The following is a 26101-nucleotide window of genomic DNA, read 5'->3' as shown; positions in this document are numbered from 1 at the left end:
GAGTGGCGCGATGAGGAGAAATACTTTAAATATCTCCTCATTGTTGCTTTTTCTATGTGTGCTGCATTCTGTAGCACACATTGAAAAAGCAAAGTGCCATGAATGATTGCTTAATTGCAGGAAGGTGTCCCTTCCTGCACATAAACAATCATTAAATAAAGATGATTTGCTACTTCTATGTGTGCTGCATTCTGCAACACATATTAAAGTAACAAATTACCATTATTGATTGTTTATGTGCAGGAAGAGGCACCTTCCTGTCCATAAACAATCCTTCCATGCAATGCAGGCACACTTGCACTATGATGCAAGTGTGCCTGCATTGGCAGTAGACAGCTAATATTAGTGCCAGGGCGGGGGGACAGAAATGTGCCCTATCTTGTAGATGCAATGCATTTCTGCCCTTTCCTGGGGCACAGGGTGGCACAGCAAGACACTTGCTGCACCGCCCTGTACCAGGGGGGATTTTAAATAAGCCCCTAAGTATTTGTGCAACACTTCATACAATACATCAGTACAAACAGCACACAAAAGACACCTGCCCAGAAACATAGGATTTAATTGTATGAACAAAAAAGACCAAAATGACAAAAATCCAACAAGTAGAACTTGAGTTATGAATTTATAAAGCTTAAAAGACAGAATAGTGCTTATAAGCATAAACCACCAACAGGGGGTATCTGGTCTCAATGGACCATGTTAAATCTAAACATGTAGGCCGACCACAATGGAACGCAGTTTCGATACAGTCCTAGGCAGTGCTTTAAATGGAAAAATAGAAGTGCAGGTACTCTGTACCAGAGTGCCTGCTTGTTTCTGAGAAGTGCCGGTACTCTCCAATTAAAAGTATTACGTTTTTCTTGAGATGTGCCGGTACTCTCCCTCTCAAAATAAAAAAGTGCAGGTACTCAGTACCGGAAAGTACCGGCCCATTTAAAGCACTGGTCCTATGTAAATACAGCAGAATTTTTACCTTTTCAAGAATTGGGGCAAAAGTCCCGTTCTCGAGGAAGAAGTTCTCCAGAAACAAGGAGAGCATCACTGGTGGTGGTCCGAAGGTGTAAAGAGTCAGCTCGACTTTACAGAAGGGCAGGCTGGAGCCTCACGACTGATGATACTTGCTCTGAGAAGAGATAAACTTGTGGCAGCTTACACTGATTCTTCGGGTGAGTTTCGCAGTTCTGGTATGAGTGGGCCCGTTCGTGGACACAAAGAGTCCAAAGCCTTGACCTGAAGAGCTGAAAAAACACTTCCAAGGGTTGAGGACTAGAAAGGCCCCTCTTTGGGGTCAAGAGCTCATTGAAGACAAGTCCAGGAGCTGTAGCAGTTTAGTTGGAAGTATTTTGTGTCCTTGAGAGTTCAGAAAACAGGAGGTAAGCCAGGAAGCCTTTGGAGTTCATTTGTATCTGGGTCATAGAGATGCGGGTCCAGTCCTTCTTACTCCCATGCAAGAGGGAAGCAGGCATCATGTGAGCTCAGCAAAGCAGAAGTCCTGCAGAGATGCAGCTCAGCAGAGTGACTGTCCTTGTAGCAGCACAACAGTCCTTCTACCTGGCAGAGTATCCACAGGTCCAGAAGTATACTGAGTTGGTGGTGTCAGAGGTCCAGTACTTATATCCAGTTGTGCCTTTAAAGTGGGAGCGACTTCAAAGAAAGGTATTTGAAGTGCACAGAGGTCCTCCCTTCCTGCCCAACTTCAGATTCACTGCAGGGGGATATTCAGCCTTTTGTGTGGGGACAGGCACGGCCCATTCAGGTGTAAGTGTCATTTTCCCTCCCATCCTGCTCAGGATGACCTACCAGGGTGTGGATGGCCTGTCAGTCACACCTAAGCTCCCTATGTGTGTGGCTGCCTAGAGGGAATGAACAAGCTCAGCTGTTACCCCACCCCAGACTTGTATTGGAAAAGGCAGCAGGCACAAAATGCCTAAAGTAAAAAACTGCCACTTTCTAAAAGTGTCATTTTCAGGGTTTCAAGTTCAACTTCACCATAAGTTGTGATTTTAAATTGTGAGTCCAGAGACACCAAATGTGACCAACATATCTCTTCCAGATTGTGAATTGCACTAATAAAATATCATAAGGTAATCCCAATGTTATCCTATGGGAAAGTCAGGCCTTCAAGTAGTGAGAAACAAATTTGGGAGTTTTTCACTAGCAGGGCATGTAAAACTTAAAGGCACATGTCCTGCCTTTTAAGTGATTTGCACACTGTCTGCTGGGTTGCCCAGGCCCTACCTCAGGGGTATCATATATGTATACAAAGGGAAGGTTTGGATCTGGCAAAAGGGTTATCTGTCAGGTTGACATGGCAGTGTAAAAGTGCACACACAGGCTCTGCAATGCCAGGCCTGAAACATGGTTAGGGGGCTTTTTAAGTGGGTGGTACAATCAGTGCTGAAAGTCCACAAGTAGCATTTCATGTACATGTCCTGCACACATGCAGTGCACTTTCCTAGGGACTTATAAGTAAATTAAAAATATCAATTGGGGTTAAGCCAATGCTACCATGTTCAGGGGAGAGAGCACCAGCACTTTACCACTGGTTAGCAGTGGTAGAATGCACAGAGTCCTAAAGCCAGCAAAAACAAGATCAGAAAATGGAGGTAGGCAGGCAAAAAGTTGGGGTAAGTCCACCCTAAGGCTGTCCCATCTAACACACTTCTATAGTGTATTATTGTGAATTTCTAAGGATTTTTGTAAAGGCAATGTATAAACAAACCACACCATTAATCTTAACTGTGCTTTTTCAATGAGGTAGAGACTGAGAGTGTGTGTGTGTGGGGGGAGTTTAATGGGAAGAGCTGTAACATGTGATTAGCCAGGAAAATGCCGATATGCGAGTCCAGAAAAAATAATATGTAACTCTATTGCTGCCTTCTTATTACCACCACTCATGGATTTCAGATATAGCTAAAATGAGAGAGCAGCTGACCTTGACCTTTTCTTTTCTACCTCTGGTCTTGCCACCCTTCATTTCAAAGGTCATGAAGACAGTAGCAGTAACAGAAGGTAAACTGGATTCTAACAGGTCCATTACTTATGTAGTTTGTACCCTTTCCTTTCCCCAAGCCCCCCCTTACACACACCCTACAAACCGAAAATCAGTTTTTTTTGGGCTAAGCGCTGTATAATAGGTTAGGCTGGTGATGTCATCACTGGTAAAAGGGGATGTGAATTCACTTATTCTACCTTTTGCTTTTTGGTGAATTGACATTCATGTTACCACCTTTGTTTTCCCTTACGACTCTCTTCACTGTATCATTTCATTTTCTCTGAATCTTCATTTGTTTGGTGTGGCCTCATGTGCATCATGTACCAACCTCACTAAGGTTTCTGGAAGCTAATGATAGAACCAAACAACCCCTTCAACCTCAGGGCTGTAGAGGGACACATGCTCCCCACATTTGATTATATCTTTTGACCTGGGGAAGTGCCAGTCCCAGGGCTGTTGGTGGCCGAGTGAAAATCCCACATTTAATTAGATGTTAGCCCTGGGAAGGTGGTCCTTAGGGCTGTGGGGGGAGTCTGCACAGACCACTGCATTTATTACTCTGTTTGGCCCCGGGAGGTGCCAGTCCCCAGGGCTGCGGGAGGGCAACATGCCCCCCTCCCAAGCATTTGAATATATCTTCTGACCCTCGGAGGTGGCAGTCCCTGAGGTTTCGGGGGTGCTGGGTGAGCCCCCGCATTTATTATGGTTTTGCCCCAGGGAGCTGGTGGTTCCTCCATATTCAAAATTTCAATTCTCCATAGAACCTGGCCCACCCAGGGACTATTTACTAAAGAATCAGGGGAGCCCATGCCCCTCTTGCTATTTTTTTTTTTTAAATGCCTTTTTTGTTCTCTGGTGGGGGGTATCCATCTGGGACCCCAGCACCAGAGCTAAGGGGTCAGGGTGTATTTACCCTGGCCCTTTTCTTTTTTTAATATTTGTTTCTGAGACTCGGCTGAGTCCATATCCCAACATGGCTGACAATGCTTCCTTGTTGAAGTGTTGGCAGCCAATAGAACTCAGTACAACATTGAGAGGGTTCGCTGAACCTTCACGTCCCTATATATACATGTTTTTTCCTTTATTTCTCAAAAACCACAGAACGGATTTACACTAAATAACAAAAGGGTGCTTTCTGGAACAAGAGCTACCTTTCTGCCAAATTTGGTGTATTCCGTCCAAAGGTTTGGGAACTATTCGTATGAAAAAAAGCAGAGGGGAAAAAGTGTTTTGGGACTCTCCACCCTTTTTCTCAGTCCCTCCTTGATGGATCACCCCAAAACCTTCCAGACAGCAGCCAAAGGGAGTGTCTTATTAGTTAAAAACATTTGGTGAAGATTCGTCAAACAACACCAAAGTTATTAGCAAAGCAAAAAATGCCTTTTCAATAGAAACTAGGTCATAACTGTAACAACCTAGTGGTGACAGCCACAGGTAATAAATATATATATATATATATATATATATATATATAAAATACATCATTTTTTTACCATGACCTTGTATGATATATAGTCATTTGTATTATTTATACAGGCCAAAAGATGCATTATAGAAGTAAGTCCGTGATCCAATGTGATGAGCATATTATTTTAAAGTTGCTTATCTTTATCTTTCCGTCTTACTTTGTTATTGCTACCATATTTCGTAAGCATCTTAACACCTAAAAACTAGAGCCTTCAGAAAGAGCAATTTGTATAGTCATTGCACACTAAAAAAATGAAAGTTCCTTGTTTATGTTTCTTTTTGGTGTCAGGCTATTAGTGTTCGCTCTGTGCTATTGCCAACTATGTGCTGATAACAGGTCACCCTTGAAATTCTCACCTGGTAAACGTCAGTGACAAGTCTACCCACATATCTGAGGGCCCAATTATTGACCCTTGTAAGCAGCTTCCTAAAATTGATGTGGTCCATTTGGAAGCAGCGCAGCATATCTTTTAGTCATGAGCCACAAAGACCGGCTTTGTACATGTTACTTCTGCCACTCCAGGCATCACATGCATAAAGAATCGACTTGCAGAATCTCCTAGGTGCAGGCCATGGAAGTCACCTTTGGCAAAGAAAACGTAATATTCTGTGCAGAGTGCCTCTTTTTTTCACGTTCGCAGCATTAAGGGCCAGATGTAACAATATACCAAATTGCGACTTGCAATTTGCGAGTCCCTGCGACTCGCAAATTGCAAGTCGCAATTTGGTATGCAGAAAGGTGTCTCAGACACCATCTGCGAGTCGCTATGGGGTCGCAAAGACCCACCTCATTCATATTAATGAGGTGGGTCGTAATTTGCGCCCCCATAGCGACTCTGGGCAATCACGGGGATGGAGGCCTGCTGGGAACAGCAGACCTCCATGTCCGTGACTGCTTTTAAATAAAGCAGTTTTTTTTTTCCAAGTGTAGCCCGTTTTCCTTAAAGGAAAACGAGCTGCACTTACAAAAAAAAAACGAAACCTTTTGTTTCGGATTTTTTCAGTGCAGGCAGTGGTCCCTTGGACCACTGCCTGCTCTGAAAAAATATTTTTGGGTCCTGTCACAAAGGGGAAGGGGGCCCATGAGGATCCCTTCCCGTTTGCTAGTGGGTTACCATCCACTTCAAGTGGATGGTAACTGCGACTCCGCGGTCGCAAATGGAATTGCATACCACTGCGACTCGCAAATAGGAAGGGAACACCCCTTCCTATTTGCGACTTGGAAATGCATTTTTCGAGTCGGTTCCGACTTGCAAAATGCATTTCTACATAGCAAACACGCATTTGCGACTCGCAAACGGCGATTTTCGCCGTTTGCGACTCGCAAAGTGTTTGCTACATCTGGCCCTAAATCACAAAGCATCTCCAAATCACATTACTACGCTAAAATAAAGAATCTAAAGAGTGACGTTACATTTTTTTCTTGCATCAGACGATATATAGTTTCGAATCAATTTTTTTTTAAATCATCCTTGTTTTACTGCTGCATTTTTTTACATTTAGGCTAAAGTGTATATACAAAACCACGGAGGCCTGATTGCTAAAGCATTTTAGAGTATGTAAAGAAGGAACCCTGTGGTATATCTTTACATTCCTCTACATGCATTTTTGAAATGGACCAGAAACAGCCGGTTCCCTATTAGTAGAAGTACAAAGGTATCAAAGTCTATTTTCCAATCTTTATTTCCATATGTACTAATTCTATAGGAAGATTACCTAAATATTACTATTTTATTGCCATTTTAGATATTTTGGCGCTAATTCAAAAAGGCATATATGGGTATGTAAAACAGTATTTCAGTTTGACATATTTATCATTCCGTGGTGAATAGGCTGCATAGTTTAGATAGAACATACCAATAACTATGTTTAAACACACTGCTCAATCTGAATTTTTTCGCACTTAATTAACAGATAGCTTTTTTTAAAGTCAGTTATGGTCAAGTTATCAATTCCAAATGGTGGGTCAGCCTTGCAGCATTTTGAAATTTAGAACTAGCATGTGATGCGGAAACATGTGGAGGTGTTGGACTAACTACGCTATTCTACTAAATTGCATTATTAATTTGATTGTATGATCAAGCTTTTCTAAAGCGACCTTCATGACACTCCTTTGTTATTTGCCAGTTTAATTCCCCTTACCTGTTTATGTATGTTTTGATTTATTTCCTAGCTAAATTGAATTAAGTTAATGCAATATTTGTGTTTCCCAAACGCCCCACAACTAGAAAGTCTGGGAATGAAGCACATTTACCAATAGTCTACCCGATTATCATGGTCACTGTTTAGATGTTCACAGTAAGCTTTAAGCATTTTTGAATGTTTCATCCTGCTTGTCACTCACGACCTGGAATCTTGCCTAAAAAAGCAAGACTAAACAAGGTATGCTATTGTTACAAAAAGTGATGCTAGCTCACCTCTTTCACATCTACCTAACCTACTATTTCACTGTCCTTAATCACGCACCTTTACCTGCTTCAGCTGTTTTTGGATGAAAGTGGAGAGAACGTGGGCTCACTGGATGAGAAGAGTACAATGCAGCACAAAATGTGACCCAAGGATTCATTGACATATTGTTAATGTGTTTTGCAGGTTGAGTGTCCAAACTGACTTATAAGGACTACTGTTTATGGACTGAGTCGTCCAGGGTATAATAGAATGATTCAACTGGAAAGTCCTTCAGCCAAGTTGAGCAGAATATATTACATTTTAGGAATCCTGTCACATCTTTATTCATTACACCATCTATAAAATTGTTGTTTTACAAAGTGTATTTTACAGTCAACATGTGCTTCAAGTCTATATATCAGCCGATTAGGATTTTCAGGACAAATCTGAACGTTGCAGTTGTGAATCTTAAAATGTCCGTTTTTTTATTTGAGAATAATATTGTATTGGATACCATATGTGGTCTAGTCTGGCTGGTTTTACATCAAAAAGTGATTGTCTAGCGTTAAGCTAAGTGATTCAGGAGCATAGTCATGGGTTTTTGGCACAGGGCAGTGCAGCACGTCACTCTGCTTTGCATCAACGGGAAAGGGCAGGAATGTGCCATATTTGTACAATATGGCACATTCCTGTTCTTTCCCCCTGTGCTGGCATCCTTTTGATTGCCTAGGACCAATGCAGGGACTCTTGCACCATGGTGCATGGGTACCTGCGTTGAATGCGGGATTGTTTAAACAATACTAGGAGGTTCTTACCTCTTTCTATGTGCGCTGCAGAATGCTGTTCACGTATAAAGAGGAAACAATTAGGAGAAACACAATTTCTCCTCATTGCGCTTTCTGAGGGGGAAGGGGGTTGTTGCAGCCCCAGGTTTACAAGGTCTTGTAAATCTGGGGATGCATCAAAATCCATGGGTGTTGCTTAGGAACGCCCACCTCAATGCTCACTGGACGTCTCCCTAGCGCAGAGTAAGGCAATGCAGAGATTTGCACTGCCTTGCCTTACTCCATTATTATGAGGACATTCAAAGCCACGCAAAGTGGCTTTGCATGGCTTCATAAATATGATTTAGTGGTGTGCACTGCCATTGCATCAAAAAAGTGACACAATGACAGAGCAAGGGCCTCGTAAACATGGACCCTATAGTGGGATTCAGGAAAGACCTAGGAACTTTGCTCTGTTGTGATCAATTAGATCTTTTCGAAAATAGTTCAGAACCTTATCTTAAAAAACATATTGCCTTTTTGAATTCGAAATAGGGTGTTATGATTGACAGTGTCAAGTTCCACATATAGGTTAATGAGAATCAGGATACATGAATCACAATTATTAAGAACCTATGCAATATCAGTTATTTGTAGAATGTTTGTTTTTCGGTGCTACATTAAGCTCAGATTCTATGTTGCAGCTCGTCCTGGAAGTTACTATTGGCAATCTCTTTCAATCTATGGTACACCAAGCTCTGAAAATATTTGGAGGGGCTGAGTCTGACACTGCACAAAAGTTATTGAGGGCATCAGGGTCAACTGACTATGGGGCAGATTTATGGAAAGTGGCGCCGCACCAAGTGCAGCGCCCCCTCAACCCCTTAGCACCCCCCCAGAGCCACCATGTGTGTGCCGTATTTAAAATACGGCGCACCGTTGCGCAGGGTAGAGGGCAATAGTGTCATTTCTCATGACGCTATTGATGTACCTTGCAGGAGATGCACCAAAATATAGGCCCTACTCCTGCAGAGTACATAGGGCCCCATTCTCAAGAATGGAAGCCCCCTTTTAACACCTCTTGAACAGGCGTTAACAGTGCTGTAAAAAATGGCACAAGGAAATCTCATAGATTTCCCTATGCAATTTTTCCGGCTGCCCTAATAGGGGAATGCCCCCTTTTCCTACATGCATAATATAGCGCAAAGGTTTACAGAGTGCCGCAATGCATGCATTGCCTCACTCTATAAATACGGCACGGGGATTTCAGCCTCATTGGCCCACATTAACGTAAAAAATAATTATGTTAATGTGGTGCAAGGTGGTGCTAGGGGCTTATAAATATGTCCCTGTGTATTTTAAGAGAAGAGAGACTTCCCCTACTTTAAAGCAGTCTGGGAATACCGCTGTGGGAGGCGTTGTTTAGGCTGACCCAGTTAGGTCCTAAATCAGTGTATAAATCTTTACATAGGGTATCAGGAATCGGATTTGAGAAACGTGTGGATTGTTTGAGACCACAATTGTGACCAGAAGACCAATTTGAGTATTGCATTTGAAAAAGGGAGTTCTCTGCATTTATTCTTACGGATTTCCACCAGTAAAATAAATTTTGATAAGTGTGCCCACTACTTCAAACAGTTTGCACAATGTTTGTTAGTCAAGCCAATTTGAAATCTGATGAAAGTGGATTTCGATTTAACTTGTTTTAATAACATTCTCTGGCAGCGCAAACATATGCTCATACTTCTTTTTAGGTATTTTGGCACCAGGTGAGCTGTATTATTCTCTGTTTTTCTACTCCTAAATATGTTGGTGGGTGCACAAAGATCTTATTCATTGTTACTTACTCTTTCCTCCTTGAGAGAGACACCACAGTTGAATTTCAGAGTGACAATATGGTTTACAAAGTGATTGGCTATGTCTGGCACTATACAGGCCTTTGTACAGGACAAAAAGGACAAAGCAAACTTTAGTTTCTCTGTTTTCTGGCCTTTACTTCTATCATGGGATATTTCACTCTCCCTTAGGTCTCATATGTTGGTAGTTGGAGTAGATGAGGGCACTAATATGGGTTTTGATGAAAGGCAGAGCACACTGGGAGGATCAGCCCTCCATCACGGACCTGGGTGCTCCATTTTTGAGTTGGCAGAAAGGGGGCGGGCTGAGACTGGGGAGGAAGGGTGCTGCAGTGGGGGGTGATGGGGAGACAGGGGAGGGGAGGGGAGAGGGTAGGATAGGAGGAGTCTGGGATGAGGTTTGGGTGGTATGTGGGATTTTTTTTAAAACACTGCATCAGACAGAGGTTTGAATTGGGGTCAGTGAGTTTGTTACTGTGCCACAACAGTAATGCAATCATATCAAAAAAGTTATGGAATCATATTATCAAAAATAATGGCTATGGATAGGATACGTATTTGCACTATGATCGTCTGTGGCCTCAGTGATAGAAATAAACATGCTGGGGGTCGCCCTTGCTTTGCGCCACATGAAGGTAGATCTACTCTACCTACAAGAGACACACTTCCCTTGGAAAAACGTTCCTGGTTAGAAGATTTAGATCTGTCTTTCATAGTATCCACCCACTAGGGGTTTTCATCAAGAGGGGTGGTGATATTAGCTAATAAAGCATTATGTTCATGCAAGTGAGTCAAGGAGGACAAATTGGACTGCTGGGAGATTGCTCAGTGCGAGGTACGAGGGGTGCAACTGAAGATTTGTTCTGTCCATAGGTATAACAGATGAGGCAGATCCCCTGGATTGTTTTAATAATAGAATTGGCTACTTGGCCTTACCCCCTTGTGGGGACATAAATATACATTTAGGCATGCATGCAGACTGGTCTGGGGAGAATCATCTTTACTCTGGAAGGAAACCAGCTGTATATAAGGCTGTGCAGTGACTGGTAAGGGACAATGGTTTGGTCGATATGGGCTTAAGGACAAAGCCCCAGATCCTGGTTTTACATTTTATTCTATCGCCCACAACAAATCAGTTTGTCTAGACTACTTTTTCACCTCTCAGATCCTTGCAGGTCGGGCTTCAATTGAGATGCTACCCAGGTTCGTATCAGATCATAATCCTTTGGTTTTGGATATTCCTGCTGAAAGTGGGGAAAGCTCCAAGAATTCATGGTCTTTTGATAGAAAATTATTAGATCAAGCATATAAGGATCATAGGTCTAAATGGACTACATACGTTTTTTTAAATAATAGATGGACGGGTTCGGTAGGCTTGGTCTGGGATGCTTTTAAAGCTGGGGTGGGGGGATTATCTTAGCTTCTCTTTGCATCAACAACAGGTAAAGCAAAATGGCATCTGTAATATGTTTGAAAGGATGAAGTTGGAAGAAAGCAAATTCGCTAGATACGTATGTGGTGGTCAAAATTCACACCACTTATAGCTGGTGGAGGCAATACTTAAGTCACTAATCAATAGACGCTTTGGAGCTGCGACAGCAGCTAAGTACCATTTATACAAAAAGCAATGTTAGGAACTGGGTGAGGCTGCAGGACGTCTCTTGGCAAAACCAATCAGACAGAGAGGGGTGGCTAACTAGATTGGCCAGTCTGGCCTTCGGTGTGAATCTTCTACAGATATCCTGAGAGCCTTTAGGGATTTTTATGTGGCTTTGTATACAGGACCACCACTTCCCTCAGGAGCCAGCACCTCAGATTTTCTTTGAGAGCTCCCTACACCCAAGGTCGATAAAGAGCAGAAGGCCATGCTAGGCGCTCCCATAACCGCAGAGGAAATCTATGTAGCAATCTGTCTGCTGGCATCTTGGAAGACCCCAGGCCCAGATTTCATTCCAGTTGAGCTCTATAGACCCATTTTTCAAGAGATTCAAAAGGATATTGTGGCCACCATCTTGCAGGCTCAACTAGGGATGACTGTGATCATGGGATGCCAGTAGAATTGTAGAGTTCAGAAACAAGGGGAAAGCTCCTGAACTGCTGGATTCATATAGGCCGATCTCCCTCATAAATTGTGATGGCAAAATCAATGTGAAGGTATTGGCCACTAGACTAGGGAGTGTGATTGCCCCCTTAGCATCTCTGCACCAACTCAGGTTTATTCCCAGAAGAAGCACAACTGACCATGTTCGCAGAGTGATTGCGCTTTTTTAGACCACATCTGCTGCTGGATTGTCCCTGGGAATTGTATTACTTGAAGCAGAGAAAGCGTTTGATCCTGTATCATGGCAGTCTCTATGTGCAGTGTTACAATGGAAAGGCTTTGGTATTAAGTTCATTCAATCCATCAGAGCTATGTACAGGACCCCTAGAGATAGGATTAGGTTGATGGGGGAAGAGTCAGATAGCTTTATTATCTCAAGGGGTACACCACAAGGCTGCCCATGCTCCCCATTCCTATTTGCATTGTATATCAATCCCTTCTTACAGAAACTGAAGGAGTACCCCAACATTATAACTGTTATAATTCATCAAACTAAATATAGGTTTCTAGCATATGCAGATGATATTGCTATCTTCACAATGGACCGTGTATGGTGCTCCCCAAGACTGAGATTCAGGCGCTTCTATTTGGATTCCTCTTGGGTTATAAGCTAAATAAATCGAAAACACAAATACTATATACCGACTGCGTTAATTGTAAGGATTCTCAAGTAGCTATAGAAACTGTTTATTTTTATTGTTTTGCTTCAGATTCACACAGAGTTTGAAAGTTAAGTTTATTGACACGGTTAATTAAAACCATCGCAATTCCAAAATACATAATGACGTAAAACTTTGCCTTCTCATTATATTAATAGAGACCTATAAAAACATAAAAGCTTATTTAACACTGAAACATGGCATGGTAAAGAGTTAGTGCATATCTAAAATGTTCACCACTAATTCCAAACCTTGGTCTTAAACTGAACCTTAGGATTTTCTTGCTCCCTTACGAACACTATATTAGTAGATGAGTGAAGCTGAGCGAGCATCCTAAATAGTACCTAGGGCTGTTCCCTGGCTGGAAACTAATCATAAAAGAATGGCCCTTGCACACTTGGCTTCAGCTTTATTCACTAATTCTTTCTGGGCCTGTACCATGAATTTGGTCCCTAAACAAGAAAATGGGATTGAAAGTCCGCTAAGCCAGATAATAATGGCCAGTCTACATGAGCGTATGTTCAGTGTCTTAAAAATGTTTTTCAGATAAAATGTCTTGTGGCCTAGCAAAGCCGGACACACACAAAAAATATTTTCTAATGACTCTTGACTGTACCCACATAATCAACAGGAATGTGTCAGGTCCTGCTGTTTCCATGAAGGGACCATTTGCTTTGTTTCCATCAACCCAAAGCGGAAAAGCATGCTGTCTACTTGCCAGTTTTTGTTTGTCATAATTTTAAGATTTCTTCTTAGTGACAGCGTTAGCCTCCTGAAAAAAACTCCTTTTTGTCTGAGTTCAGGTCCCAGGCTTCTAGCAAACCTAGTGCTGTAATGCAGTTATTTAAGTGATGACCCCAGGTGCTTTTATCATTGTGACGCTGTTGCTCCTCATTTCCATCCAACATAAATTGTTTAGTGTACCAGCCTCAGCTGCACGCATCCTCCAGCATAGTTTAATGAAGGCACGTCTACTCTGAAATTCATAGTTTTTCAGACCCAATTCTAAACGAACCTGAGCTGGAGATAGTGGTTGTGGTATCCGAAAAACTGTTTTGTAAGCCTTCGTCTGGACTTGATTGATAAAAACTTTCTCTTTCCCTAGCATGATTTTGGCACCATAAGTGATGGTGGGCATTAGCCACGCTGCCATGACTGAAAGCAGGTGAGTGTATGAGGGGCAGCTCAGTTTTTGTTTTAGAACTTTAAACCCGTATGTCAATGAGAGGGCTTTTGCTTGAGTGACAGCAAGCTGCGGCTTGAAAGTCAAGAGACGGTCCATAGTGAATCCCAGGTACTTGTATGTGGGTGCAACCTTCACCCGGGATCCATTTATGAACCATGAAGCAGATTTAAACTTCCTGTCAAGTAGACGGACAACCTTAGTTTTAATCAAATTCAATTCTAGGACTTGTATTGTTATACATGTGTAAAATGCATCGATACTATGCTGTAGCCAAACAGGTGTTTGACTGAGTAGAACTATGTTGTCTGCGTACTGTAGCCATGCAATTACTTTCTTGGCCAACACTGTCGGGTGGCTATTTACGGGAGCTAGAGACTCTGCTAGATCTGCAAGATGTAAGTTGAACAGCGTGGGAGCCAGTACACGCCCCTGTTTAAGTCCTTTTGCTGTTAATGTTCTGTTGGTGAGGTGACAGCCCTCTCCAATTTTTACTTGTGCCCAAGTACCTGTGTACAAGTCCATCATTGCGCCAAGAAGGTTGCATGGTGGGCCCAAACCTTTCAGTTTCTCCCATAGGCGGGATCTTGGTACACAATCAAAAGCTGCCTTTAGATCAATAAAGGATGCAAGTAGCCTTTTTTTATTAAGCCTGGCTTTGTTTCCCAGCAGGGCCAGGGTTGCCAGGTTGGTGGAAGCACCCATACCAGCTCTGAAACCTGTCTGGCATTGTGGAATTTATTGTCTGTCATGAATCCATTCTGCTAGTTGTTGCAGTAGACAGGATGCGTAGAGTTTTGCTTCCACGTCTATCAATGCAATTAGCCTGTAGTTTGAAGGATTTGTGAAGTTGCTTGCTTTGTATATAGGGTGAATAATGCTGCCTTTCCATGCATCTGGAAGACCCGTAGTGCCTTGGAGGTCGTTAAAAAGCAAGGCCAAATAGTGTGCCCAGAATGAAGGGTCCCCTCTAAACAAGGCGTTCGGAATACCGTTCTGACCAGCTGCCCCTTCCATTTTGGTTTCTTTATAAGGTTTATCAGCATTTCTATGTTAAAGGTCCTTAATGCGCGCTTTCCTTCATTTCCGTTTGGAGATGAGTCTGTTTGCGTTGTTACTCTAAAGCCAAAATTGATCTTGCTTAAGTCGTTGGCTATCTGTGTGGCCTCCTCCTTCACATGGTGCTCTGGAAGTGAGAACATTGTCACTATGTGGGCTTCCCATGTGGCTGCATCGATACCTGCATTCGTGTGTACATTTATTCCCTTAGTTAGTCCATTTATTAGTTCCCAGATCTTTTTGTTATTTTTCTGTTTGTTGAACATAAGCAGCTTGGTCCACAGATCCTCGTGATAACTCTGTTTTGCCATCCAGCAGTTTTTCTTATATTTGGCTCTTAGTTCAGAAAGCCTTGTGTCATTAGGTTTCCTCCCCCAGTGTACGTCCTTTAGGACTTTTTTGAATTCTCTAGAAACTTGATTTTTCTGATAGCGCAATGTACTGTTGTACCATGGCTTTTCTTCTGTGCGACTCTTTACTTTGTTTTTTGGCTCTATGACCGAAACTGGGAGACGTTTTTTGATGGAAAATGTATTTATTAAAGAGTCACACAAGTACCTCCAAGCGATCACTCGTTCTCCTTGGGGGTGGGCTTCTACTTCCTGCACTCTTAGCAACTCTTTAAGCTCTTTAGTTGTGCCTACACTGCAGTACACTTCTTCCATTACTCTATCGAGTCCCGGCCCCTTCCATTTCAGTTTTTTTGTATCATAAGTCACTGGGGCTGAAATTATGATATTGGCGATGGGGGGCCAATTCCATTCATTCCGGATCTTGATAAGTTGTGGAAAGTGATCGCTCTCTGTGTGTTGTTGGATCCTATATGCTGAGACCAGTGGCAATGCGATTTTGTTTATTAGTGTAAAGTCAATGATAGATTTTTCTGTGCCGCTTGAAAAGGTTACTTGTGCGGACGAGGCGTCCTCAGGGAGAGGTGTCAGGCAGCGCAAACCCAGGGTTTCCAACTTTGTATTTGTGCATGTTCTGTTAGGGTATTTTGTGCTGCCTTTTTGAAAATCAAGGTTGAAATCGCCAGACAAAATGAGGTTTGCCTCCTTGTTTTGTTTCTGCTGCATTTTTTAAATACTGGTCAATGTCTCAATGTTTCCACTCTTTTGGGTTTTGTTAGGGTGTATGTATACGTTGATCAATAGCAAAGTTCTATTGTTGCCTAGTGGCGCCCGGTGTTCCAGTATTATTGGTAGCAGCCAGTTGATTCCCAGGACGATCTGTTTGATCACCCAGTTGATTTTTGTGGAGCAACACGTTGTGAGGCCCCCCTTGGTGTGTCCATGTTTTTGAGGTTGTTTAGCAGAGACGTCTATCCCAGAATAACCCGAAATTTGTATCGGCTCTATGCACCATGTTTCCTGCAACATGAAGATTTCAAACTGCTGAAGCAAACTCAGAGCCGCCCTGTCGGTAACCAAATTTTTTAAGCCGTGAGTGTTCCAAGAGCAAATATGGATATATTCTGGGTTTTCGTCAGGACCATTTATGATTGTTATCTGTTAGATTTTGCCTTCCAGCCTGTTTGGCTGTTGAGGAAGAACCAACGAAGATCTGTTGGCGAGTGCCAGGATGGAACATGCTTTGGTGCTTTCCAATTGTCATGTGGTCCCAACTGCTTGGGGAAGTTTCTACTCCCACGGCCCCTTTTAAGATTGAGCCGCCCTTCTTTTGTTGCGGTACCAGAAGGTTAGGGTATCTGGGCAGTATTAGTTTTTGCACGACGATGCCCCATGCGCTAAACGTATCTTGATGTGCCAGAATTAGATCAATGATGGCAGACGTGGCCCAGGATGTCAGCGTTGCCTCCTTTTCTTTATTATTTGGATGTGGAGTGAACTCCACAGTCATCAATTCTGTTGTTGAAATGTGAGCCAGGGGCAAAATCACATTCGTTAACTTCAGTATGGTTCCTCTATTTAGAATGTCAAAAGCCCCCTTCAAATTATAGCAAGGAATGAAAAGTAATTTGTTTTCCTCTGAGGCCGCATTGTCCTGCATTATCTGGTGTCCTGGGATTCTTTTTTGTGCCACACTATTTGTGCAGTCATCTGACCAAAGATGGTAACCATGATCTAGAATTTGTTTGTTGTTGCCTGCAGGTTGATTTGTTACGATCATGTTATGTGCAGAGCTTATGCGTTGAGGGTTATGTTCCCAGGGTTTGTCAGTTTCCTGTCTGTCCGTTAACTGCTGAATTGCCTGTTCTGAGCACTGCCTGGTGTTTGTTCTATTTCCCTGGAATTCTGTTAAGGCCAACTCTCAGTGCAAAAGACTGCTACCCTGCTTATCACTGGAATGTGGTTTTTCAGAGACTGTTGCTGTGTTGTTGATTGATTAACTAGCTATAAAGACTGTATACTTGGGGGGGGTCAGACTCACTACTGATGTAGGTAGGATTTTTGAGCAAATTTGGCACCCATGTTAGGTAATATTAAGCATGAGTTGGAAAGGGTTGATCGCCTACATTTGACAATCTTTGGGAGGGTCAACATACTGAAAATGAGCATTCTCCCTAGGGCGTTAGAACAATCCCACTAGAATTCAACAACTGCTGACTGTCTGGCATAGAAAGCATTTGCAGTAGGTTTCTCTGGGGATACCATACACCTAGGAGAGCAGGCAAGTGGATGTTACTACCCTGCCTTCGGGGGGATAGTACCCTGCTCTCTGACATGCTGAAGTGAGTTAATTCTGCTGAATCACCTACAATATACGAGATAAGTCTCAGGAATCATGCCACTGGCTATTTTGGTTGGAACTTTGAACCCAGCTATTACAAAAAGTCCAGATAAAACATTGTAAACGCCGCATTTAGGGTGTGGTCTCAGGTTAAGCTGCTGGTGGGTATTCTAAAGCTCAATTTATATACATCCATGACTGCTGACCCTTTACTTCCACCAGTTTTCTGGGACTCCATTGATACTAAATCAGTTCAGAAAGGGGTGACTTCATTGAGGGATATTTATAGTAATGGGCAAATTTGTGAATTTACAGCACTTCAGGAGCGGTTCGCACTTCCTAAAGATGAACTTTTTTAATTTCTGCAGCTACTGGATGTTTGACTAAACACTTTAGAGATTCTAAATCAGTGACTAAGATCCTCTTGCTTGAACCAATTAAGCAGAAAGCTAGGATTGGCATAATATGCGATGTCCTCTTGCAGGTATTTCCTGATGATTGTGAGGCACAAATTTCCAAGTGGGAGATTCGGCTGGGGATAAAAGGCCCCTGGCTACAGGAACCTCTTGAGCTGGAAAACAGGGTTTTGTTAACTGCAAATTTAAGAAGCCAACATTTCATGACAATCTTTAACCTCATTATACCCCGGCAAAGGTGGCTAAATGGGGTAGTAGATTTACAGGCATATGTTATAGATGTAATAGGTGTGGAGCTCAGAATGCGGACTCAGTGCATACTCCTGTTCTATACTGCAGGACTTTTTGTCTGATGTTGGATTCTTTCTGAGAGAAATGCTGGGGGCCCCTCTTCATATTACCCCAGCACTGATGATCCTCAGGGTGGTCGATTTCTCTGAGGGCAATGAGGGACTGAAACACATTGCATGACTTTTTTCGTGGCTATGTCGGTTGCCCGACTATGCATGACATCTCAGTGGCTAAGCCTTGACCCCCCCCTGTTTCTGTCATGGAGAACTAGGTTTCTGGCAATCTATCATATGGAGACTTCATTATATGAATGAAATGGGGCTCACAAAAAGCTGTGGGTACTCAGGTTATGGGCCCTGGTCTTTAGCTGGATGTCGGGACTATCAAGGTAATATTTTGATTGGCAAAGTGTTTTTTTTTATTCTGTCTCCTTAATCTCTGGGGTTTGCCATTTCTTTTCCTGTCAGCTAGGATCCTAAATTCAGCATCAACCAATTTCTTTGTATGAATTCTGAGATCTATGTCTATATGTATTCATCTAATCTGTGAGCCACAGCCAAATGCAGTTTGAATTGGCTGGGACATTTTTGTTATCAAGTATGCAATATGTCCTTTTGTATAAACTTTATGATACATGTTTATATATATTTTTGTAAGCTATGATGCATTTCCAAGGTGGATGTTGATATGATTGGTGTTTTGTATATGAACTTGGAGATATGTCTGGTACGATATAAATAAAAGTTATTTAAAAAAAAAAATTGTCAGTAAACGAAGGGAAATTTGATTAAATTCATGAGGCAAAGTTAATGAGTCTAATGTTCAATGTGTTCTGGTACAATCCCAGAATTTCTGCCAATGACCATGATAAGGTATTTATGTAATAAAATATTAGATGGTATACCCAGTCACCAGGCCACCAGAAGCTAATGCAGACAACCTTCAAATGTACAAAGAATGATTGGGCCCAGGGAATGGATTTTGGCCAAATCTTGACACCAAGTCACTTTTCCCTCAGAATAGAATAATCTATATATCTTCGGCCAAGTGCAGCAAATACTTTTCAGAGTACAGTCCACTATGGATGACTGAGCAGCCAATCAGAGCCTGTTATGTACCGCCTATGGCCACAGTAAGTATTGGACACACAGTGCGATCTTTAGTCATTCTATTTATTCCTATTCAGATTTTTTGTTTTACGTTTTCACTGCATGGGCTTTCAGACTCTGCTGTGCTTTTTAAAATAGACTTTAAATTTTTCAGACACTGGGCAGCCGTTAGATTTCTCGGCCCTACCTGTCTCACTTTGTTATGTGAATGCTGAGAATCTGTCTGCTTACCTGATGACCTGTTTGTTTTGATGCAATTAATGGCTATTGAACTTAAAGGAGAGTGCTTCTTCTATTCTTAAAACTAATCAATACTGACTGGTATCCTGTTAATGTATCTGTATATGAAAGTCTCTAGCATGTTTGTGTTTCTTTTGGTGTAGATGGAGAAGTTAATAGGAATCTGCTTGCATATTTGAAGTGCCCATGTTTAATATGATGGAAATGTAATTCAACAAATTTACTTGCAACTGTATTTGGACCTCTTCTAAGATAAATGTTTAAAGGAAATTGTAAAATGCCTTCATTCAAGAGGCAGAAGCGGAGGTTTCTTTTGGCTCGACGTGATATTTCATTTTATAATGAAGTGCTTGGCTCTGCCTCATTAGGGAAGCCAGAATATCTCCCATTGAGAGGCATTTGTTTTACTAAAACAACGAACATGACCAGCTTTATTGCTGTCTCTAACCCAAAGTAATGTTTAACAGGCATGGATTTTCCCCAGGATCCTCGACTCTTCATTTCTTGTCGCGTAAAAATATTACATTTAAGTAAAGTGTAAACCATATTAAAAATATAAGAAACGTGTCATTAAAATAGAACAAGCTCCCTGCAGCACCGGTGAGAATCAACATACCGTACATTTTCTATAAAAAGTAGATGAACAAATTAACTTTGTAGGAAAGTTGCATAATTTAAATTGAGCGAGCATACATATATACATTTCATTTCCCAGAAGCTGTAAGAGTTCTAAAAAAAGAGTCTCCCCAAAGACACGATATACTTTTGCATGCGAGCGCGTATTCCCAACGACGTGGGAAGTGCTCTACTGTTGAATTCAGATATTACAAAGATACATTTATGATTCTCATAAAACATGTTCTTACTGTCTAATTTACCATAGTTTAATGAGTTGAATCCTGCGATTTACCACTCGTAAAATGTGATGCCTCAAATATTATAGACAAATAGTACCAAGATCCCAGAGTTTCATATACAGTTCTCAGAAGTCATTGTTTACTAGTCAATTGAGGATGTGTACCTTATTTATTAGGGTTTTTTTTAACTGAATTTTGGACAAATGTAATGGCTTTGTTAATTTCTAGTCCGGCTCTACTATTATGTATAATGATGCACTGGCTGAAAATCATTATGGAAAAATGTAATGTCTTAATTATTCATGTTTCTCATATGGTGTTTTACAAAGATGTTCTGCAAAGAAAATCAGGCTGAACTACAGTTAAAAAATACCACCATCGTATAATGTTTCTTTCCTGTGCTTTTCCCAGATAGGATCCTTTCTGAACACCCAATCAAAAAACATGCTCCCCTACGCTGTGCTAAGTGAAAGGGTGAAGACAGGAAAATGCCATATCTATCAAGATGTGGTGCATCCCTACTCTCTGCCTAGCAACAATCTGCTGGCTAGCAAAAGTGCAGGCATCCCTGTGCCAAGGTGCAAGGATGTCTGCCTTTGCAGGCAGGATTTATTTTGTGCAGGCTGGGAGACCTTCCTGCAAAAAATATTTTTGGGCTTTTTCTTCTCTCTTTCTAAATCAGCACACATAGAAATAGGAAACAATTAGGATAAATAAAGACTTTTCCCCTCGTTGAGCATCCCCTGTGAAGGCGCAGCATTTTGACACATTCCCATGTTCACCAATATTGGTGAATCTAGGAACGCACCAAGAATGCACCCAAATCCATGGGTGGCTGCGCATAGGAACACACAAGCTGCACCCATGGAATGCCTTCCTAGGGCAGAGGAATGCAACATAGCAACTAACACTACAGTGCATTACTCCAGATTTACCAAGCAGGGCCAGGCCTGGTTTGCCTGGTAAATCTAACTTACACATTGTGTTGCCCTTGCAACACCATACTTTATAAAAGGGCAATGCCATCCAATGATAAATCGTACCCCCAGTTTGTAAATAATGACACATGAGGGTAAAATAGTTTCAACAGGTTGGATAACAGATTTTATTTGCCTTCAAGAAATAAGCTACTCTTTCCTGCCATTCCACACTGATTTTGGAGCTCAGGTTAACATTATTTGCTTTTCACGGACAGCATTTATTTGAGACATAATAAGATGATTCTCATAGAGAGCAATCTAAATCAATTAAATTAACAAATGTAACACTGGTCTCTTACCAAATGCATCACTTCTTTATTCCTTGAATATTGATTATTTAGTCCTTGTGTATCTGATAAAATTGAATCATGTTAATTTTAAATAAAAATGTAAAATTAAAAAATCACTATTACTATTTAGAGTTGCTTATATGATTGTGGTAATTAATCCAAATTACTTTGCAAGTGTAGTGTACAGTATGCTTGAGCTTAACCACATTTAAACAAATCAGAGTCTGTATGTATACACATTTTAGTGGTCACACATGCTCCGATTCTGAGCTTGTGACCTTTAAAATGATTTTTCCTATCTATGAATCCCATTTTATGAGTCCAAGCTTTTTTTTCCAACTCATAAAATGGGATTTTGAATGGGTGCCAATTCAGTATGTGGAAGGGGCTGGTTATAGGGGTCCTTTCTAAATACAAAATCGGTATACTATCTACCAATGTTTTATGAGTGAAAATCTGTTGCAAAATATTAATGTTCTATTAACATCTCAAAGGATATGATAATGCATTCACGAAAGTGAAGTTGACTCCTTGGGACCCTATGTCCTTTGCAAAGATAAAAAAAGTTTGTTGAAGAGTAGGTAGTGGTCCAGAGAGCACAGCCAACTGTTCAACAAAATAAAAAAATATATATATTTTTTTAAATACAGCAGTTTCTTTTAAAGACAATTGTGCATTTTAGAAAAAACTGTGCTCTATTTAAAAACAATCACAGACATTATGGTGTTCTGACCCAAGTAGGCTACCAACCCTGTTATGGCCTTCAGTCATAGTGAGTTGCAATGTGCATCATACCTCATTAATATTCATGAGGCAGGTCGGATTGCTACCCACTATAATTTGGATATATAAGAACTGGCCTATTAGTACATAGGTCAGTTCTTTAATTCTTTACTGGTCACAAAAATTCTGGTCACAAATTGGGGCCAGTATTTTGCGACCATTAAATAGTACATCTATCCTCAGTTTACGATTTCAAGTGGTCTGGTAAAAACACAAGGCGGTTCATCTCTATGTACTACTGTTACTGGATACTACTAACACACCTTTAGTTGGCCATTATGAGCTTTAACATCATAAATGTGTTCCCGCACTGATTACTTCATCCGTTCACAGCTCACCTTGAATAAGACTCTAATCATAAAGGAGAATCACCCAAATGTTCAGGTGACTCTAATTGGCTGATCATGTGAATTTTTCATAGTTTAAGAATGTGTTTACATAGGAGAGAACAAGACATACAGATAAGTATTTGTGAAAGTCTTTTAGAGTAAGGTATGCCTAAACATGGCACTGCTACAGTGGTTAAAACTGACAGTGACATTTTTTTCAAAGCATCAGAATTAGGTTATCTAAGCATATACCTCTTAGATCTCTTTGTGTACCAGTACAAAGTATATGTTTTGAGCACAATCCGGGCAATGTGTTGGTACAAACCTTGCATCAATATCTCATTGCAGCCTGAAGATGTATTGAAAGATGAATAAGATATGGGACTGAACATGCCCCTTGTAAGATTTTAAGCATTTTTTTCAAAGCATTAGAGTTATTTTGAGTCTCCATCGCACAAGAACATATGCATGCCAATGCATAGCCCCCAAGTTTGTTCCTCTTAATCTCCTGAGAGAGGAGTGCCACACAAATATGGGTTGTTTATGGGTTTGCCTTGCCCAAAAGTAACAGACTGGGTAATGTGCATTTGGGTTATTTTGAAAGTCAACTGTAATGGAAATATCAGTTTAACTACCTGTCTTTCGGTCACATTTATAGCCCCTGTGCTTTGTGGAAAACTACAACACTATATACTTTCAATATCTTCACATAATAAGGTTTCTATTGCTAGGTGACAGGCCGCCTTCACCCTAATTGGCTGGTGAAGAAAATATACTGAATACGGCAAGTTTCAGAATGTTAACCCCTTTATTCTCTGAAACACAGTAGTTTTCTTCACTCTTCCTCATATGGGATCATCCCTTCCAAAGCATGACACAAGTTGTGCTCCACTAGGTCTAGGAATTTCATACATTGTTGGTTTTCTATAGGTTTTCACTAGGGATGGGCATAACTCATGTAATTACATATAGCATAATCATGCAGAGTTACCCAAATATCTGGAAGAATATTCATATTTAGGCAAGAAGAGCTAAGGCCTGATTTAGATAGTGGCAGATGAGTTATTCCATCACAACAGTGTCAGATATCCTGTCGTCTGAAATCTAAATTCCATTGGATATAATGGGATTTAGATTTTGGCAGATTGGATAGCTTGTCTGCCAATATCTAAAACAGGCCCTAAAACAGGCCCTATTTCTGTATTTAGTGTTCTTTTTATAGTTAAAAAATGGCCCCTCAAAATGGATACTAGTATGCATTTTGCCCATACAAACAGTGCTCAATGCAAGAGAACATGTATAGCGAGCATGAGCAGGCACTCTCTAAATGTTTATTTAGGGTAGAATTTCCTCCCAATGTACTCACCGCAATTAGCACTATTTTGAACACAAAAAATGAGCTGCCACTCGCACCCTTGCTAAATGTGTGCCTGCAGTAGGATTTTTTCCACAAAATAACTCTTAATTACACAAGCAGGCTTAAACGAGTTATCGTCTGTAATTACGTGTCAAGGAGTATTATGTAATTACCAAAATTATTTTAATTACTCCAATGTAATTGAAATTCTGCCCAGACCCACAATTTAGATAGGCACCAGAGGATTTTTGATGGGGGAGATTACATTTGGAATGTCTGCAATATTTGGGCCTGGAGGTGGCTGACATCTAGGCGAACCTACAAACAGCAGACATTCCTGAAAACTAGAGACACAGGTGAGTCCATGGTGGTGTGGCTTGCATGAATTCAAGCAAGTTTCACTGCCCTTTAACTAATATGGAGGGCTTCCTTATCATGATGACTTCTTTATCAAGGTATTCAAATTTGGCCATAGTGTCTTGTTGCACCCCTTGAACTGGGTGGTGCAAGATTAAGGAAAAGTAGATGAGATACTGACACTGTAATTTCAAGAGCAATCCACAACTTGATTCATATATATATACCGTGCACAGTATCCAACAATTCTAGATATGCTCAGACATTGCTGTAGGTCTTGCCACTAAAAGTGTTTATTGCTGGCTTCTCAGTTAGGAGAAGTCAGTAATAAGCCCTTTTGGTAGCAAAACCTATAGCGGTGTCTAAGCTTATCTAGAGTTGTTGGATACTTTGTGCCACCTGCTAAATACTCCGGTCTCTCAGGGCCTGAAGCAGGCAAAGAGGAGCAGGTCTGTGCATGTAGTCAAAGGTTTGATAGGTCACAGTACTTAAAGTTCAGTCAAGAGTTCAACAGTTTCACTATAACAGGGTCCAATAGTTCATTACGCTAGAGTTGATATTTTATTTGATTTTCCCTCTTAAATTCCCCCTTTGAGCCAAAGAAGCATATGCGCTTGATGGCTCTCACCTACACATTTATTGACATCAGTCCACATATTTCTTGCCTTTCATGATATTTGTCCTCTTGCATCGTCTGATACATCCTAGCTGTCTTGTGCTCTGTTGGTGGCAATACCATGGTTGAGGATGGAACGAATAGACCTTGTCGGCAGAGCTGCTGTATCAAAGAACAACAATATTGCAATAGACGCAATCTAAGGATCATGGCTATGATGATGTCTATAATTACTATCACACCTTTTTTATTCACCCTGTGGGCAGCCAGGACCCAAACCATGAAAACTCTAGGCCCTCAATGTTTCCCTGAGGCTCCTTTGTGAATACTTTCACAGCTCCCTTTATTCTAGTGATGTCAGTCTCCAGGTTTCCAGATCTGTTGATATAGTAACAACAACTTTCATTGAGGAGTCCACAGACTGCCCCTTTCTGTGATGTTAATTAATCAAGTGCCAATCTGCTCTGCACCGTCATGGCGGCTACAGAATTAACTTCCACCTGTAATCCTTGAATAGCTTCCCTGGTGGCATTGAAGGCAATGACCAACGCTGCAGAAACATTAACAACGGCTTGTTCTAGATCATAAATCCCAAATCCAGGGATATGTATACGTAGGATCTTATAAAACACATTCTGCCCTGACTCCAGTATAGGAGTATCTCTTTTGTGGTGGTGTGCAAAGCTTCCCAAATGCAGAGGTTCGTGAGCTGCTATACATGGGACTACGGTGATATTGAGTGTAAGACTCCCAGTCCCTGGGGATCACCTTATAGGTCCTATTACCACATACAAAATATATGTCTCCTCACATTTGGGTGTCCATCTCATAAAATTCGCTAGCAGGGAGGCCTACCCCTTCTGGCACATCATGACGGAAGCTGCTACACCAGCTGTACTCTCTCCTGGTTATTGTGGAGCCAGTGACATGCATCCAAGGGGAAGTGTATGAGCATCAGACAGTCCAGAGGAGGAACTTCAGGAGTCTGGAGACTAGTTGCGGAGAGGTGCTTGAAACTCAGGGTGTCAATGTAAGGATCATATATGATCCCCTCAAGGGCTACCAGCACAGTATCTCCTTCTATAAGTGTCAATGTAAGGATCATGTATGATCCCCTCAAGGGCTACCAGCACAGTATCTCCTTCTATATACAGGTTCAAACAATGGGCTGTGTAGTTGAGGCTCCGTGACCCAGTCACAAGGGTCCAGTTTGTACTCTGTAACTCTTTTGCCCTCATCCCCCAGTTCCCTGTGACTACGTCAAACTCCAGTAGATTAGGAAACTCATCCTCCTTCATGTTTCCCAGATGCCG

This window comes from Pleurodeles waltl, chromosome 8 (assembly GCF_031143425.1).
Source record: "Pleurodeles waltl isolate 20211129_DDA chromosome 8, aPleWal1.hap1.20221129, whole genome shotgun sequence".
Lineage (NCBI taxonomy): Eukaryota > Metazoa > Chordata > Amphibia > Caudata > Salamandridae > Pleurodeles > Pleurodeles waltl.
This window is presented reverse-complemented; position numbering follows the sequence as displayed.